At 36.2% G+C, this 17,243-nt stretch overlaps 1 protein-coding gene across 9 annotated transcripts in view; it reads left to right on the top strand.

Moving 5' to 3' along the window:
* The window catches only part of LOC127448739 (rap1 GTPase-activating protein 1-like), a 128,876-nt gene that overhangs the window by 41,751 nt on the left and 69,882 nt on the right, over positions 1 to 17,243 (top strand). The window contains exons 1-3 of one of the 9 annotated variants that reach the window (XM_051711532.1): positions 10,471 to 12,615; positions 13,490 to 13,556; positions 16,049 to 16,132. The exons of 5 other annotated variants lie outside the window; for them this stretch is intronic. The gene's annotated coding sequence lies outside the window, so the exon portion shown is untranslated. Of the gene's footprint in view, positions 1 to 10,470; positions 12,616 to 13,489; positions 13,557 to 16,048; positions 16,133 to 17,243 lie in introns of those variants that run through there. 3 more of the 9 variants (XM_051711531.1, XM_051711533.1, XM_051711534.1) reach the window with 3 other exon arrangements.

Genomic DNA, 17,243 nt, shown 5'->3' with positions numbered 1-17,243 from the left:
TTTATAATGCAAAAATAAAACAAAATTTTTTAGAACAAAAAGATTAATTAAAAAGAGCTGCATCAATGACATATATATGTATATACTGTATATGTATATTCTTCTTTTTTTTGTATTTTCCCCCCTCTTGTCATCTATGGCAAGGCGGGCCAAATCAAAGTTTACAACTTAGCAGAATATTTTACACTCTAAGTTTGGACAAAGTACTTTTTCTTGTCTAGTTCTTTAGAAGCCATATACTATATGTACTGATGCCCAGAAATCAATTCACTGATCTAAAGAACCTGAATCTGATGTGACTAAGACATTTTGTAATGTACAAAGTAACATTTAGCCAACTCAAGAACTCTATACAGCAACAAAATGCTCTTTATGTGAGTTTTTTTCGCTAAACCTACAATACTGTGAAGAACAGCTGAAGATCACTTATTTTGTATAGAGTGTGGAGTGATCAAAGTGGCACTGTTTTAAGCAATTATTGAAACCAATGATAAATATCCCTTTTAAATGTATTTTACCTTCAGTGTCATTTTTCAAAAGTCCTTAGAATTACACCTAGGACATGAAAAATACCTCAAAATGTAATGTGGGTTAGTGTGCTAAAGATTTCAACAGTCTGGTTGCCGAAGTAAAAATCCCATTTACTTTCTCCATAGACTATTCGATTTTTAACGATAACTTTAAAACCTTTAAAGACAGACCTACAGCAAGCTCCATCGATGATATACTGTATTTCCCTGTTGAAGCCATCAGTCCATGTTATTTCACCTTCATTGTTTAAAAATCATGTTCAATAGCGAAATTCCTGGTGAAGATCTACACTACCCGTAAATCCTAATGCCAACGAATTTCACCAAACAAGCCCAGTAGCGACCGCTTACTTCCGTGATGCAGTGTCAATAACTCATTCGAGTCGGTCCCCCTACACTTATAAAGCTACTTATAAATTTAAATATTTTTCGATGCATATCAAATATATTGTTTCTGTTGTAATACTCAACAACTCAAAAATGATAGTTTACATTTTTAGCCATCGTTTTTAATTTGTTTACATCATTTGCAGTGCAGAATTGCAGTTCATTCCCACTTTGAAGCCGGTAAGTAGACATTCTGATCCTTTGTCATTTTGTCTGATTTTCAAATACTTTTTATGCTTCAAATCAAAGTTGTGATGTAGCCTACCTCAAAGCTGGTTGGTATGGTTCATTGTTTACAACTCTTTTATGAAGGATTTTATGAAATCCCAATGGCAAAAATTAATGAGAAAAAATATTATTGGAACCAAGACGATTAAAAAAGTGTGAGGAGGGGCACTGTTGCACTTTATTACTTTTCTAAGTGATCAGTCAAATCTTTTTCACCATATTCTTACACTAAAGGAGGGACGTAAGCCAAATCTATGGACCAGAATGTGGTTTATTTTAGAAAGGGTTGAGGACGGGTAAGCATCCGCCTAGCAACCATCTAGAATACCCTAGCAACCACATAACAATGCCCTAACAACCGCATAGAAACCACTCGCAATGTACTGGCAACCATCCACAAACCCTAGCATCATGATGGTGAGTTTTGCAGTGGAACATTTCGAAATCTAGTCTAGTTAAAGATGTTAATCTCTTTATTACAGTCTTTTAATTATGCATAGCCTATATAAATACATGCTGCATGTCAACATAAACTGTGTAATCTACATGGCAGCGTAGACTGTGTCACTTAAATACCATCTGTTTTACAATATAGAATGTTCGCAAGGATGATGTAGAGCCCTCTTGACCTTTTTCAATATCTCACACTCCCACTCTTGCTGTTTTCCTCCATGACGTTTTAACAGAAATGGAAGGGAAGTCATTAGTTATAATATTGCACATTACTCAGCATGGCATGTGATTCATTATCCAATTCATATCATAACGTTCCATTTTCTACTATTTGGAATGATAATGTTGTCCAAGGTCCTTCTACTAATGGCCTTCTGTTAATTAAACAAACATATGCATATTGCTGTATAATGGAGTTACTGTGTCACCCATTATCATGACTATTTATCAATCACATCAGTGCACGTATGCATCCATTTCTAACATTGATTTGTTTTTCAAGCAAATGTCTCAAAATCTGGTAGAATCCTTGCACCGTTATGAATATGCAACAGCCTAGACCAGCCTACTAATTTACCACCATTCCGCTTAATGCTTAATTGATATTCATGAGGTCTGTTCACTTTGCTTACCATTTCACTGAGGCTGCCAGGAGATATTATTCCCCCTCTGCGCAGACGAACAGATTGATGTGAGCTTGGGCTAAACCCCATCACAATGTAATTAATCCCTGTGCATCCACGAATGAGTTTTTAAATCAACTGATATGTTTTGTTAAGGAAAATATTGAGTTGGAGCAAGAACAAGCATTGTATCTGCAAATAAAAGTCAAAATTAATTTGCATTACTCAATTTGTTTGGAGTGATAAAGGTTTTTTTTCTGCCTTTTTTTGGACAATAAAAGGTTTTTGTAACAAACTTTCTGGTGAAACATTATAACAATTTTGTGTGATAAATAACAGAGAATGTTTTTTATGGTATTTCTTATAGTCAAACTAATCCAGAAATAATGCAATTATCTCTAAAAACAGAGTTAAAGGGATAGTTCAGCCAAAAAGGAGAATTCTCTCATCGTTTACTCACCTGCATGCCATCGCAGATGTGTATGACTTTCTTCTGAAGAACACAAATAAAGATTTTAGAAGAATATCCCACCTCTGTAGGTCCATACAATGCAAGTAAATGGTAGCAAAAGTTTTGGCGCTCCAAAAAGCACAAAGGCATCATAAAAGTAATCCATACGACTCCAGTGTTTTAACAATATCTTCAGAATTAAAATGATAGGTGTGTGTGAGAAACAAATCAATATTTGTGTACTTTTTGTTAGAAATTCTTCTCTCTGCTCAGTAGGGGGTGATATGCACAAAGAATGTGAATCATCAAAAACACAAGAAGAAGAATGTGAAAGTTAAAGTGGTGATTGACTGAGCAGGGAGGAGAATATATAGTAAAAAAGGATTTAAATATTGATCTGTTTCTCATCCACACTTATATCGCTTCTGAAGACATTGATTTAACCACTGGAGTCTTATGGATTACTTTAATGCTGACTTATGTGATAATTGGAGCTTAAAAAATTTGTTATCCATTCACTTGCATTGTATGGATCAAAAGAGTTGAGAAATTCTTCTAAAAATCTTCATTTGTGTTCGACTGATGAAAGTAAGTCATACACATCTGGGATGGCATGAGGGTGAGTAAATGATTAAAGAATTTTCATTTTGGGTGAACTATTTCTTTAATATCAATAAGTTCCAAAAAGAAAAACAAAACCTGTCAAAATTACTAGAAATTAAGTTTACAAAAAGATCTAATGCAACATCTATTAAGATTATATGCAGAGTTGGAGATACATACAAATTTAATGTGCTGGTCATTTCTGACCGGGAACACAAAATTAGGTAATACATAATGAATTCAATACAAAAAAAAAAAAAGAAAGAAAAAAAAATGTTAAAAAAATAATATTTTACCTTTTATATTTTTATATTATAACATTGATGTTAGTGGTAATAATGATATAACATCCCTGTCAGTATTTTCCCTTACTTGCAGCAGTTCCTTGGTTTTGATAGATGAAAATTCCTCTGACTGTGGTAATAAACCCATTGAACTGTTGACCTGTGGACACTGAAAGCGGGCCTGGAGTCCTGTTGTTCTGTTGAACTGAGAAATTGCCTCAACACGCAGTCACAGCAAGAGTGAAAATGATTTACTCCTGCTGTTCGGACAATCCCTGTGGACTTGAAGGATGTAGAGCAGAACAGCAGAGCAAAAAGCATAAAAATAGTTTGTACCGTGAAAATGTGCGGTGTTGTGCAATTGCAGCATAGAAACCAAGAACTTATCAATAGAATAGTTATTTCTCAATCTTGTATACTGTAGAAATGTGGGGGTCGTATTTCCAAAACAAAAGGAAAAAAGTCTGTTTCATTCATATTTTTGCAAAGGTTTCATGATTTATCCTTTCTGGAAACAATGATTTTGTTTATATTAAAATCTACAATTAAATTTAGCACAACAAATACTACTATGATGTATACTTACAAATGTATTTTACAAATGTATTTTACAAATGTACAATTATAAAGTATATATTTTTTTAATTAAAGTAATGAGATTTTTGTTGCATTACATTAATGAGAATAGGGTAAAAATGGTGTACCTGATGTATACTGTACTTATAGTTGTTTATTCTTTTTACAAATGTACAAATCTATCTTTTTACAGTGATAATGGTAATGAGGGCACTATTTTAAGAGCGCGCAGCGCTGTGTTATGCGATACTTCATTCGCGCAAAGTTAGAGGCCATGGCCATTAAGTTTAAAAATTTTCATGCAAGTATGCGCTAAGTCTAGGCACAAGTGGGTTTGCGAAACTGCACACACAAGGCGCTAATGGGCTGTGTCAAGTGCAATTTAATTCTGAGGTTTTTCTCTGGTTACTGCACCGTCTGCATCCTATTATATGTTCCATACCCTTCTTAGCAACACTGATATAAATGGAGACACATTCATTAGTATTTCGTAGTGTAAATGGGCTGGAGGTTGTAATGCACTAGAAGAATAAAAATATGGACATTTGTGTCTTTCGTTTTTGGTGCAAAACCTTTGTCCTTGCTGTGAACTCTCTCCATTGTTCCAGTGCTTCGGTGTTTTGCGGTGAAATAGTACAGTATAGAGGAAGTTTGTGTTTCCTCCTGCCTCTGGATGTACAGTATGTATACACTTTCAGCCTGTCTATCCCTGCGGTTTTGACGGTTACACAAAATTTTGTTTATAATTAGCATTCTCAGGAAAATTGGATAAGATGTAGTGAAAGGTTGTTGCATGTTGCTCTGCGCCTAGCGGGCTCACGAAAATAGAGCCCATAGATTATTGTTCCATTACAGTTATAAGAATTGGGTGAAAACTGTGTACCTGATGTATACTTACAATCAGTTTTGTACTTTGCAAAATTACTTTACAATTAAGCATCTGTTTATCAAATTACTGTGATGAGAATTATGTTTTTTCCACATTACAGTAATTTTGATTGGAAAATTGGGAAAAATTGTCAAGAAAATAATGTCACAATGCAAAGAAATGTCCCTAAAGTAGAGTTTAAAAAATAGATTTTAAAAAATAGATTCAATTCTAATTATATTCTTTTGATTTTGGGGTGTAATATGTCCTGAACATTTCTTGACAGTTTTCGTGAGATTCACCCATTAAGCCAAAGTTTGTTTTTAATGACATCTAGCTCTTGTCATCTGTTGTTTCAGTCTTTGGCCAAAAACATCTCACAGAAGGAATATTAGAGTGTTTTTTGGTCTCGATTCTCTCTTCTCCACGTCATGCTGTCCTAGTCAGCTCTATCATACTCACTTTGCTTGAGATATCACCCCTCCATGCTTCATAAATAAATCAGTACTGGCATGAAAATTTGTGGTGCCAAGCTCTGCGTCAGGCCAGCAATTAATATACAGGTCTTGCTCTTTAGAAACTGCTATACATCCACATTTTTCTGCATTATTATTGAGTGTTATTACTGCCTAACAGCAGGATTATCTTGTGACAGTGAATACAGTGCTGGATTTCATCCTTTCTGTTGTGAAAGCTTGTAAAACTTGGAAATCTATAGACATGCATTATTTACAGACATAGCATAATAGAGGTTGTAGTGGTACAGTTTGAACTCAACATTCCTATGTTTCTCTGTCACCAATTAAGAAAATAAACTCTGTCATTTTTCAGTGCAGTTATGGAATATGATGAAAAGTAGTGCACTTGTCATTTTGTATAGACTCAAATTCACCTGCCTGGCTAAACTATAAAAAAAAAAAAAATGTGACTGTTAACCTAAAAAATGTTCTTCATATGGTAACATCTAAATGAACTGCTTTTATTGAAGTCTATCGTATTTAAGATGGCCGAGTCAGTCTGACTACATTAGGTTACACCGACGAAAGTCATTTTTAAGGGTTAGAATACTTTGATTCTTGTGGTAAAAATGGGATGTTATGATTTTTACAGTGTATGATGAAGCCAGGACAGAGCTGTCACTTTCATGCCTGTGAACTTCTAGCATGCTAGTGACATGCTCCATACATTTCTACACAGAACGCATAAAATTCTATTTACTTTAGCCTAAATATGCCATTTTCCTTTGTCACATGTAGAATCTGCTTGACATCTGCCACAGCAACAGTTCCAGAGTGATTGGTGGACAGTGCTCCTAACAGGCAGGTTGAGGACACTGAGAGGAGTCAGAGAAGGGCTATCAAAACTATGGCTTCTACTGTTGTGTTTCATTACTGCTTGGCTGAGTGAAAACAGACAGAGACTGTGGGATCAGATGACGTGGTAGTCACTGGACCCCCAGAGAAAAGTGCCCTGAACATTGCCTGATAGCCTGCACAACTTGTTAGGAGGGAAAATGACTCAAATTACTGAGTCAAATTACTGGAAATTACAAATCTTGTTTGCTTTCGTAAGACCTGGAACAAGTCACTTGAACTTGATAGAAAGACAGAAAGGTGGAGAGAGAAAGCAAGAAGAAAGACAGATGACAGGAGAGACAGAGAGAGAGAGATTACTTGTCACATGGTTTTGTTGTTATGTTGTGGAATGATGGTCGTACACACACATACAGACTCACACTTGCTCATTTTCAGAGAACCAGGTGTCACTGTAATCAGTATGTGCACAATTAGACATAATCATTTCAATCAAACTTCATGGTGTTTTTGCCAGTTGTTTGCTCTAATCATTTTAGAGGTTGCTGAAATGGAGCGCAGCCTATCGAAAAGAAAATGGCATTTTAAATAGTTTACAAGTTTTCTGTTTGCCTGCAATCTATGACCTTGACAAATTCAGTTAGTTTTTTTGTAGTCTGAACAGGGAAAAAACACCTGAAATCTGATTTTCAGAAGCCTGATTCAAACCACCATTGTATGTGGTTTGAAATCCAAATTAAAATTATTTTTGTTAATGTGTCTCAGTCTGAACGGTCAGACTGTATTTCATGTGTTTTTTCTGTCATTTGTTGTGCAACAGGTTGTTACAACAGGTGTTTTTCACATACATGTTATAAGTCATTGCTCATGCCACCCGTTCCCATTTTTTATGCTGTTGTCTGCAACAAATGTGTTCAGATTTGGATACTGCCCTCATGAAAAGCATTATGAATAGCAAAACATCCACTGCTTAAATCTTACACATGGTGAACCTACGCAAGTTTGCACTGACTACTAATGTGGTTGTGCCAGCAAAAGCGACTGCAGTTTAAACAGTCATATATATATATATATATATATATATATATATATATATATATATATATATATACTGGCGGCCAAAAGTTTGGAATAATGTACAGATTTTGCTTTTATGGAAAGAAATTGGTACTTTTATTCACCAAAGTGGCATTTAACTGATCACAATGTGTAGTCAGGACATTACTGATGTAAAAAATAGCACCATCGCTATTTGAAAAAAGCCATTTTTGATCAAATCTAGACAGGCCCCATTTCCAGCAGGTATCACTCCAACACCTTATCCTTGAGTAATCATGCTAAATTGCTAATTTGGTACTAAAAGTTCTGGTAGTTTCAGAATATGTTCTTAAATAAATGTTAAAATGTTCACATATGACATTTAAGGCCGGTTTATACTTCTTTGTCAAACCACACGTAGCTACGATGGTTATGGTGTGGCCTATGCCGAAGCCTAACGTGCACCTCTTCAAAAATGTGACTGCTTGTTGCGTCGATGCAGACCACAACAGCTGTGATTGGTCCACATTAACCAGAGACCGCCTCCCAGGATGATATCAAGGGTGTCTGAGGTAGTGTCACATTTTATTCAAGTTTATTTTAATATCTATGCATCATATCACATTGTATTTGGACTCGGGACCATTAAAGAAATTGTCTCAATCGGGAGCATCTGCTGTTTTTTTAAAATTCTGTTTGTATTTCATGATGTTACAAGGGAAATGCGACAAAAGATATCTGTTTACAGCTTATAAACTCTAAAAGCTTTTTTCTCCAGGACTTTACTTGATATTAATTTGATATGGCCTATGTTTTGTATTCTACTCACAAACTTTCCGATCGGCACAATGATTTGACCGTATGTTTGACTGTATGATCAGTAAATAATCATATTTCATAAGTTATGGAAACAGAACACTTATAATTTGACAGCAAATTAAAAAGCACCTGGTAAGAGTTGGTTATATTGTCTATATGCATTGTAAAGTCTTTAAAACGACACCCAGTTTTTGTTATTCGGGCGAGGCTTTTTCATCACAGAAAGTTAAAAGTATGCCAAAACATTAAAGTATTATTATCTAAGCGACTGGAGAGCAAGCATACAGTAATTTCCTCATTTATTTTCTGTCTGCAATGCAGGCAACATAATAAATATGTACATTTTAACATGTTCAAATATTTTTGATGCTACATTGAATTAATAAATAGTTTTGAATCCAGAAATGACATTGCTTCCATTGCTTTTGTTTATTTATGAAACATATAGTTAGCATTTTGGCTGTGTACTCACAGAACGACACAAACACACCAACGCAGAACTATAAATGCAAACCAACGTGTTGACAACTACGTAGAGCCTACGCTGTAAGTTCGACGCAGAAGTATAAATCAGCTTTTACTTGTCAACAACAACTATTCTGAATTCACTTGTGTTCACAACCTTTAAAGTGTATGAAATGACCCCTTTTAAGATTAAAATATGTTCTGACAGGGCTCATTTATAAGATCCCAGTTCAAATGGCCAAGCAGAGACAGATGCCTGGCGATCTGAACAGAGTTTCAAAATCCAAACCCTCAAGCCATTCTTGACCCATTTGGAGTGCATTTGGTGAGATTTATGGAAAAAATACCCATATGTCATTGTATTAGAACAGAAGTCAGTGTTGGACCAAGATGTTGCCAAGGCATTGCTACAGTATGCAGTTGCTGGGTGGTTACTAGGGCTTTGCTAGGATGTTTTTGACTGTTGCTTGACAGCCCCTCTTTAAGCATAAATCTAAGGGTTGTTTTTGCCTGTTTTTTGCCCAACAGGTGAAAATTGTAAGTCTGAATGGTTGGAAAAGTAATAGCACACGTTTCCTTAACAAGCCACATGATTTGAGGTATCATTCATGTCTGTAACAAACAGTGTGGGATGAGTTACATGCTGAAGTTTAATGCATGAGTAACTTTAAATGATGAGAGAATTTTCATATCCCTTTAACTCACCCAAGGCACACAAGGCAAACTGCACATTTCCCCATCAGTTGCAACTGTAATACCTAACTACAGGTATGTGTATATGCCAGGACCATAGTTTTTTTGTCCATGTTTTGAAAAGAAAGAATGTTGATGGACAAGAGAAATGTTGCTAAGCCTGTCAGGCCCCATGTCTGCCACACAGCACACAGGAATCACTATGGCCATTTGGTGACACGACATTGCAGACATTGCCAGAAGTGACCACGTTAACCTAATAGTGACAAGAAGACGCTTGCTACATGTTTCTTAAGCTTCTTCTCTCATTCGCCTTCCATTTTCAAAACTGTCTTTATAGATTTTGTCATTTCTTACCCTGAGCAATACCTTAGGATAGTGATAAAAAATGAGAACAAATAGAGAGTTTTGCTTACGTTTACAACTCCTCAGATTTTTTCCCTCAGAAATAAGACCCAACTAATCTAACATGTATCAAGAGTTTCAGAGGAGATCTCAAATTGTCCTCTGCCAAAATACCAACCCAGAGGAAAAGAAGCAGGAGACCTAAACAGCCCTTTCCATTTAAAGGGATAGTTCACCAAAAAAATGTAAATGCTCTTATCATTTACTCACCCTCATGCCATCCCAGATGTGTAGGAATTTATTTTTTCAGCAGAACACAAACAAAGATTTTTAGAAGAATATCTCAGCTCTCTAGGTCCATACAGTGCAAGTGAATGGTGATCAGACCTTTGTAGCTCCAAAAATCACATAAAGGAAACATAAAAGTAATCCATATGACTCTATATGTGTGGATGAGAAACAGAACAATTTTAAAGTATTTTTTACTCTAAATCTCCACCTTAACTTCACTTTCATATGTGAAAGTGAAACTAAACAGGCACCACATGTGACCTTCAGACGTAAAAGTGAAAGTGGATATTTAGAGTAAAACAAAGGACTTAAATTTTTATCTTTTTCTTACCCAGACTGATAATATTGCTTCAGAAGATATAGATTTAACCACCGTCTTCATTTCTACATTTCCTTTATGTGATTTTTGGAGTTACAAAGTCTGATCACCATTCACTTGCATTGTATGGACCTACAGAGCTGAGATATTCTTCTAAAAATCTTTGTTTGTGTTCAGTGGAAGAAAGAAATCAGACATATCTGGGATGGCATGTGGGTGAGTAAATGATGAGAAAATTTTGGGGTGAACTATCCCTTTATTCTCATTTCTGTCTAGAAAAAACATTTCAGAGATTATAGAGGTCTAATTTATGAATGTTCAATCCTTAAGGAAAGTCTGCAATCAAAAGTCAAAGATTTCATGCAAACTCAAACATTTCATATCAAATTACTCCAAGACCAAATTATCTGTGCTATGTGATGCAATTTATATCTATATACTCCTACTGTATGTTAACAGTTGTCTCATTTGTGTCTATTAGAAGAGAGAACCTTCAGTAAAAGCATCTGAGTTGACAGTTAAATGAAATATAGCTGAGAACTCCATTAAGTAACCTAAGCTATGAAAGAGCCACCTCTGAGCCTGATAATTTAATAGCTATATAGACAACCTGTCTTTCTCTTCTAAATGCATTTATGCAGACAGGTCCATAGGTTGCAAAGACAACACTATGAAATCTCAGTGATTGGTGCTCCTATTTGGCTGAAGAGGGCAATTTTGTGAGGACAGACTGAGGCTTATTTGATAAAGATTTACTATACAAGCACACGTACGCAAAAAAGTATTAAACTTTCACACATTGAAACACATTCTTTGTGACACATTCTTATCTCGCTGTCTCTCTCTCTCCAACACACACACACACACACACACACACACTCATCCTTAGACTGCCAGCAGAGCTCTCTCATCTGGAGGTCAAACACACACAGTGGGCGAGATATCGGTCGGCCAGAACAACACACACGCTGGCATGGTGAGGGCAGATATTGGTCAGCCCGTGCAGTAGGCCATGAAACAGTGCTGCAGGCTTTGAAGATCTCACTGAAGAGCAGATCTAAGGCTGAGCGCCCAATGAGCAGGCGCGCTGCAGAGATAACGCGCATATACGCAGATTCCCAAAAAGGGGCGGAAGTGTGGGAGAATTACACAATTCATATTGTCAGTGACTTCCAAGGACCTTGCAGAATTAACTTATAGCATTTTCTGAATATGGGTGGGCGATATAAGTAAAAATGTTTATCTTGATACTCATGAAAATTTTGGTCGATAAGATATTTCACGATATTCACATTTTTATGGAAAGTGTTTTAAAAATGTCTGGAAAAAAAATTATAGAAGTTCCTTTGTGATTTAAAGCAATATCTAATGATGAATAAGATAACTAATTCACTAATTACAGAAAAACAAAATGTAATGATTATACAATAATGATTATTTGTAGCGCAGCCTCTGGAATGCAAATTCTGTACCATGCAGTGACATTTTGCCGAATTGCGATAGAAACGATACTGTGGTCATTCCTACAATTCGATGATATTTAAGTCCCCTTTTCAAATTGTGGCATTTATTTTGTTTAATTTTACCCGATTACAATTTTAATGGGCTTGGTAAAAAGAATTAAGACAAATTATAATGTTACACACTGCTGTGGGCCTAAAACTTCAATTTTAAATGATTGAATTAATTCCTGTGTGTCATTTCCCCATGTCCCCAGAGCTGCACGTCAAATATCTTTGACAAAAATAAGTGCTAATTAAGAGTTTAGTTGTAACATTGCTGGCAGACAATGACAGGCAGAAGAAGAGACGATGACGAAGTATAGAACCCAGGTTCAGTTTTATTAACAGTCGTGAAAATCCAAAAACCCTAACTATAAACGTGAACTAACAAAAACATGAACTTGACTAGACAAGACTTGACTTGATTATCCACTTGACATAAACATGACTTGACTAAAACTAGGCTTGGCTTGGCTTGGCTTGGCTTGGCTTGGCTTGGCTTGGCTTGGCTTGGCTTGGCTTGGCTTGAACAAAAACAACAAAGTTACATTCACAATACCTCACAAGAGAGGATGGCAAACATGAGGGCTTAAATACACTAACATGGGTAACAAGACAACCAATGAACAGACAGAACTATAAACAAGATAACAAGACTAATAAACTAAAACCAATGACAAACTAGATCTGATAACAAAGTAATCAAACAATGAACCAATGAAAACAAGACACATGAACAATGGAAACACATGACAAGATCACATGAGGGAACAGGAAATCATATGACAAGGAACAAATGTGGCATGGAAACAGGAAATAATTGTGATGTGTGTAACTCTTTTCATCAAGAATAACATGTCTACCCCATTATGGGAAGATTTATGGGAAATTAATGTAATTTTAAAATTTCAATATATATATATGTTAGCAGAAATAATATCATCAATATATGTTTACAAATATGTTTGCTAGATATCATTCACAGACCATGTAGTGGTTAATTTATCCACTGAATGTCCACCCTGTCGTTTTCCACCCGGACCCTGTCCATTTAACTGGAAGGACATCTGATTTTTATTTTTATTTTTATTTATTTTTTTTGTTGCATTTAGCTTGACCAGTATGACTGATTAAATCTTTAACATGTTCCTTTAACTCTCCAATGGGATTTATTAATGAGCCCTACCTTTGGTCCTCCTGGTCATTTTTGACTGGAAAGAGCAAAACCTTTTTTTATTTATTTATTTTTTTTATTTTTTTTTTTATGATGATGATAATGACACAATTTTTTCTTCCCTGAAGTAATATGCTTCCCTTATGCTCTTCTTTTGGAATTTTATGCTATTTTGTTATTATTTACATGTAAATTTCTCAATCTTACCATTAATCAGGATATGCAAATAAGTAAATTTATGAAACTTTAGTACATTAAAATCCTACACTTGTATAAGTTGAAACATGAAGAATATATGAGAGAGTGACATATTTTGGAGGTAGATTGCTGCCATCTGGTGAACAAAATACAAATAATATGACTTTAAAATCATGTTGTGACAATAATAGACAGTAGATGACTGCAGGGTCGCCTGAACAGTAAAGCGTTTCGCCATGGTGCTGCTACAGAATGAACTGTGAGCAAGGCTCGACGAGGTCACATTTATAACTTAGAGCTGTGGTAAAATGTCTTTGTTTCCATAACAGAAAGATGCAGTGTTTTGTCTGGAAGGTGAGGCACCTGCATCTAAGTGTAAACTTTCCCGTGGAAAAGGTATGGTATACTTTCGTACATTGTGGTCACTCAGAATTTGTTCTTTGATCTTTGTTCTCTGTGTGTCCATGAGTGTGTGTGCTCTGCATTCTCCCTTCTGGCTGTGTTAATATCACCCATTTATTTCTGGGTGTGTGTGTTCTGGATTGTGGCTGATTTATTGGTTTTATTTGACAAATAAAAATAAAAAAACAGCTCTGTGTTATAGTCTCACCTGTTCATTTTTGCAAGTGTGTGTGTGTGTGTGTGTGTGTGTGTGGGCAGGTTTAAGTGGTTTACGAGGACTTTTTTTTAGGTTACAAACTGGTAATTACAAGGGTATTATGCTATAAATGTGGTTTATGAGGACATTTCTAGTATCCCCATAATTCAGATCGCTTAAAAAACATACTAAACAGTGTTTTATTGAAAATGTAAAAATGCAGAAAGTTTTTTGTGAGGGTTAGGTTTAGGGGTAGGGTTAGGGGATAGAATCTATAGTTCGTACAGTATAAAAATCATTATGTCTATGGAGAGTCCTCATAATGATAGCTGCACCAACATAATAATAATAATAATAATAATAATAATAATAATAATTCCTTACATTTATATAGCACTTTTCTAGGCACTCAAAGTGCTTTACATAGTATAGGGGGACTCTCTTCAACCACCAATTGGATGATGCGACAGCAGCCATAGTGCGCCAGTACGCTCACCACACACCAGCTATTGGTGGAGAAGAGAGAGTACAACATGTGTTTTGTGTGTGTGTGAGTGTGTGTGAGTGTGTGTGTGTGTGTGTGTGTGTGTGTGTGTGTGTCAGTTGGTGTGTATTTTTTGCACTCTGGATGTTTTATAGTCTCACCCTTTCATTTCTGTGTGTGTGAACAAAATGTGAGTGGTGCTTGGCCATGCAAAACTTGCCACTGTGATGCTAGGGTGTTGTGAGTGGATATCAGGGCATTGATAAGAGGCTGATAAGGCGTTCTTAATGTTTTTATTGGGTTGCTATGCAGTTGCTATGGTGTCTTGAGTATTTTTTTTAGCACATTTCAATGTAGCTGCTAGTGCCTTCTGGGGGCGTGCAAGGTGGTTGCTAGTATTTTGTGTTTACAGCGGTGTTTGGGTGTAGGGATGTCAATTGAAAGAAACTTAACATTTCTGGATCTGATTTCTCGTAGCAATTCTGGTTCCTTAACTGTTCCATTAATGATCCTTAATTTACTTCTAAGAAAGAAATATTTGGAAATACATGGAAGAGATGCAATTTTTATTTATTGCCCTCAGTAGCCTGTTACCAAATGATGAGATTCATTTCAATCTCACATGAAGAAATGAATAACTTGTAGTTCAGTAAATTGTTCATTCACTAAAGAGAACAAGCTGCCAATATTTGTTTGGGAGATAGCACTGTATGTTTTGCACTGTGAGTCAAAAGAACCGACATAAGAGTCATTAGTTCAGGATTTGGACTACACTGGTCACATGTTTCACGCTGCTGATTCAATAGTGGGGTCACTGAAATATAGCATAGGAAACATAATCAAATATTTTAGTATGGAGTTGCGACCACATAGGCGGAAGTATGCACATTTGAGAACTGTTAAAAGAACCAAAAGTCTGAAAATCATTTGCTTATGGTGTTAAAAAATGGAACCGGTTCTGGTTTCCCAACCCTATCTGGGTGGATGTAGCTAGGGTGTTTCTATGTGGTTGCTTCGGTGTTCTGAGCTATGCGATTGCCAGTGTGGAACTATGGGGTTACTAAGGTATCCTCAGTTGTTTTTAGTATGTTGCTGTTCTGGGTGGTTACTGTAGTGGTGCTTGGTGGTTGCTAGGGTGCTCTGGTTGCTTATTGGCCCAAAGTCAAAAAGGAGAACCCTCAATCAGATTTTGGTCCCTTGATATGGCTTGTGTCCCTCCTTCAGTGTAAGTCTTTTGGATTTTTGTTGCCTATTGCATCATCCATAAGGCAAAAACTTAAGTCTGTTCACTTAGAAAAGTAGTTGCACATCTCTCCTTAACAAGCAGCAGGATATGAGGTATCATTAATGTCCATAGCGAAAACAGTGCAGGATGAAAATGCCCTAAATTTTATTACTTAGGGTAAGGAGTTTGTTCAAATTCTGAACCTTAAGTATAAGCAATAGTAACAGTGATGTCTGATGTTACATTAACAACACAGCAAGCAGAAAGGTGTTGGGACCTCCCATAGATGGAGCCAGTTTGATTCGACGTCCAGTCCCAGTGTTCACTACCCACTGTCTGAGGCAGCCCTATTTCTCCGAAGCACTCTATAAACCCTTTATTGTGTGCTGGGCTCTTATTCTCTGCAGATAGCTGCTGTAAATTGATGTGTTGCTTTGGAGAAACATGCTGTTATAGTTCATGCCCTTGCACTTATACCATAATAAGTAAACATGCAAATACCATGCATTCTTGGAAAAGAAGCATGCCAGTGTATTTGCATATGACTTTGTCTGTGATTGTGTGTGTGCATGTGCCCTCAGTTGCCTGTCGCTGTCCAGAGTGCTGAAACCAAAGAGACAATAGAGACATTGTATCTCGCAACAGAGAGCAATACGTGTTGCCAGGTAACCACACCTGGCATTGAGCTGAAAATACACTGCCATACAACCTCATACAGCACTTTTCTTCTATCTCCTCAACTCTACCCAGTGTAATAACCATAAGCTGTTCCAAAACCTAGTGGGCTGCATTATAAAAAGTCTCACCCTCATGATTTCCAAACCTGTATGACTGTCTTTCCTCTGTAGAACACAAAAGGAGATATTAAACAAAAAATAGGCATACTGTTAGCCTTAGACACCATGCACTTTTATTGCACCTTTTCCCCATATATTAAAAGTCAGTGGCGACTAAGACTAACATTCTGCCTATTATTATTATTATTATTAGTATTATTATTATTATTATTATTATTATTTGCATGTTCCATGGATTTGAAACAACATGAGGGTGATTAAATGATGACAGAGTGTTCATTTTGGGTGATATAATGTTTGATTTCACTATTGTCACCAAAAGTTGTAAAAAATGGCAGTAAACAAACATTGCTTGTGCTTAGCAAAAGCATAGATGAACTTAAAGGGTTAATTCTCTGGAAAATGAGTGTATTAACATGTACTCACCACACCATCATGTTGTTCCAAACCCATATGTCTTTCTTTCTTTTATGAAATACTAAAGAAGATATTCAAATTTAAATTAGATCTGAGGGCAGCAGAATAAAGACTTAACGTTCAGTATGTTCCTCACATGAAGCCACCTTACGACTTCAGAAGTCTTGAAAAATAGCACATGAGTTGTATTAACTATTTTTATGTTTCTCGATAGCCTCAGTTCTCATTCACTTGAAACAGCCTGGACAGTCTGCTAAACCTCTCTTTTCTGCTCCCTGGATCTAACCCCTTAACTTAGAACTTAAATGTAGAGTGAAATAACCATGGCTAGAACAAGTTTGTTTTCATTAAATGAAGATAAGAGAAATTGAAGAAACATTGTAATTTAGAAACTTGGCGGGTCATGGTCTTTAAAGAGGTGCCTGTTTGTTTCATCTAGGATTTGCATGGGGAGTGTAGTACCACACAGTGTCCTAGGGGTGGCAGTGACGAACGTCCTGGTTACTTGCGTAACCTCCGTTCCCTGATGGAGGGAACGAGATGTTGTGTCTATGTAGTGACA

Source organism: Myxocyprinus asiaticus, chromosome 12 (genome assembly GCF_019703515.2).
Source record: "Myxocyprinus asiaticus isolate MX2 ecotype Aquarium Trade chromosome 12, UBuf_Myxa_2, whole genome shotgun sequence".
Lineage (NCBI taxonomy): Eukaryota > Metazoa > Chordata > Actinopteri > Cypriniformes > Catostomidae > Myxocyprinus > Myxocyprinus asiaticus.
Note: the sequence above shows the minus strand (reverse complement) of the source record. Positions and strands in the feature narration are given on the sequence as shown.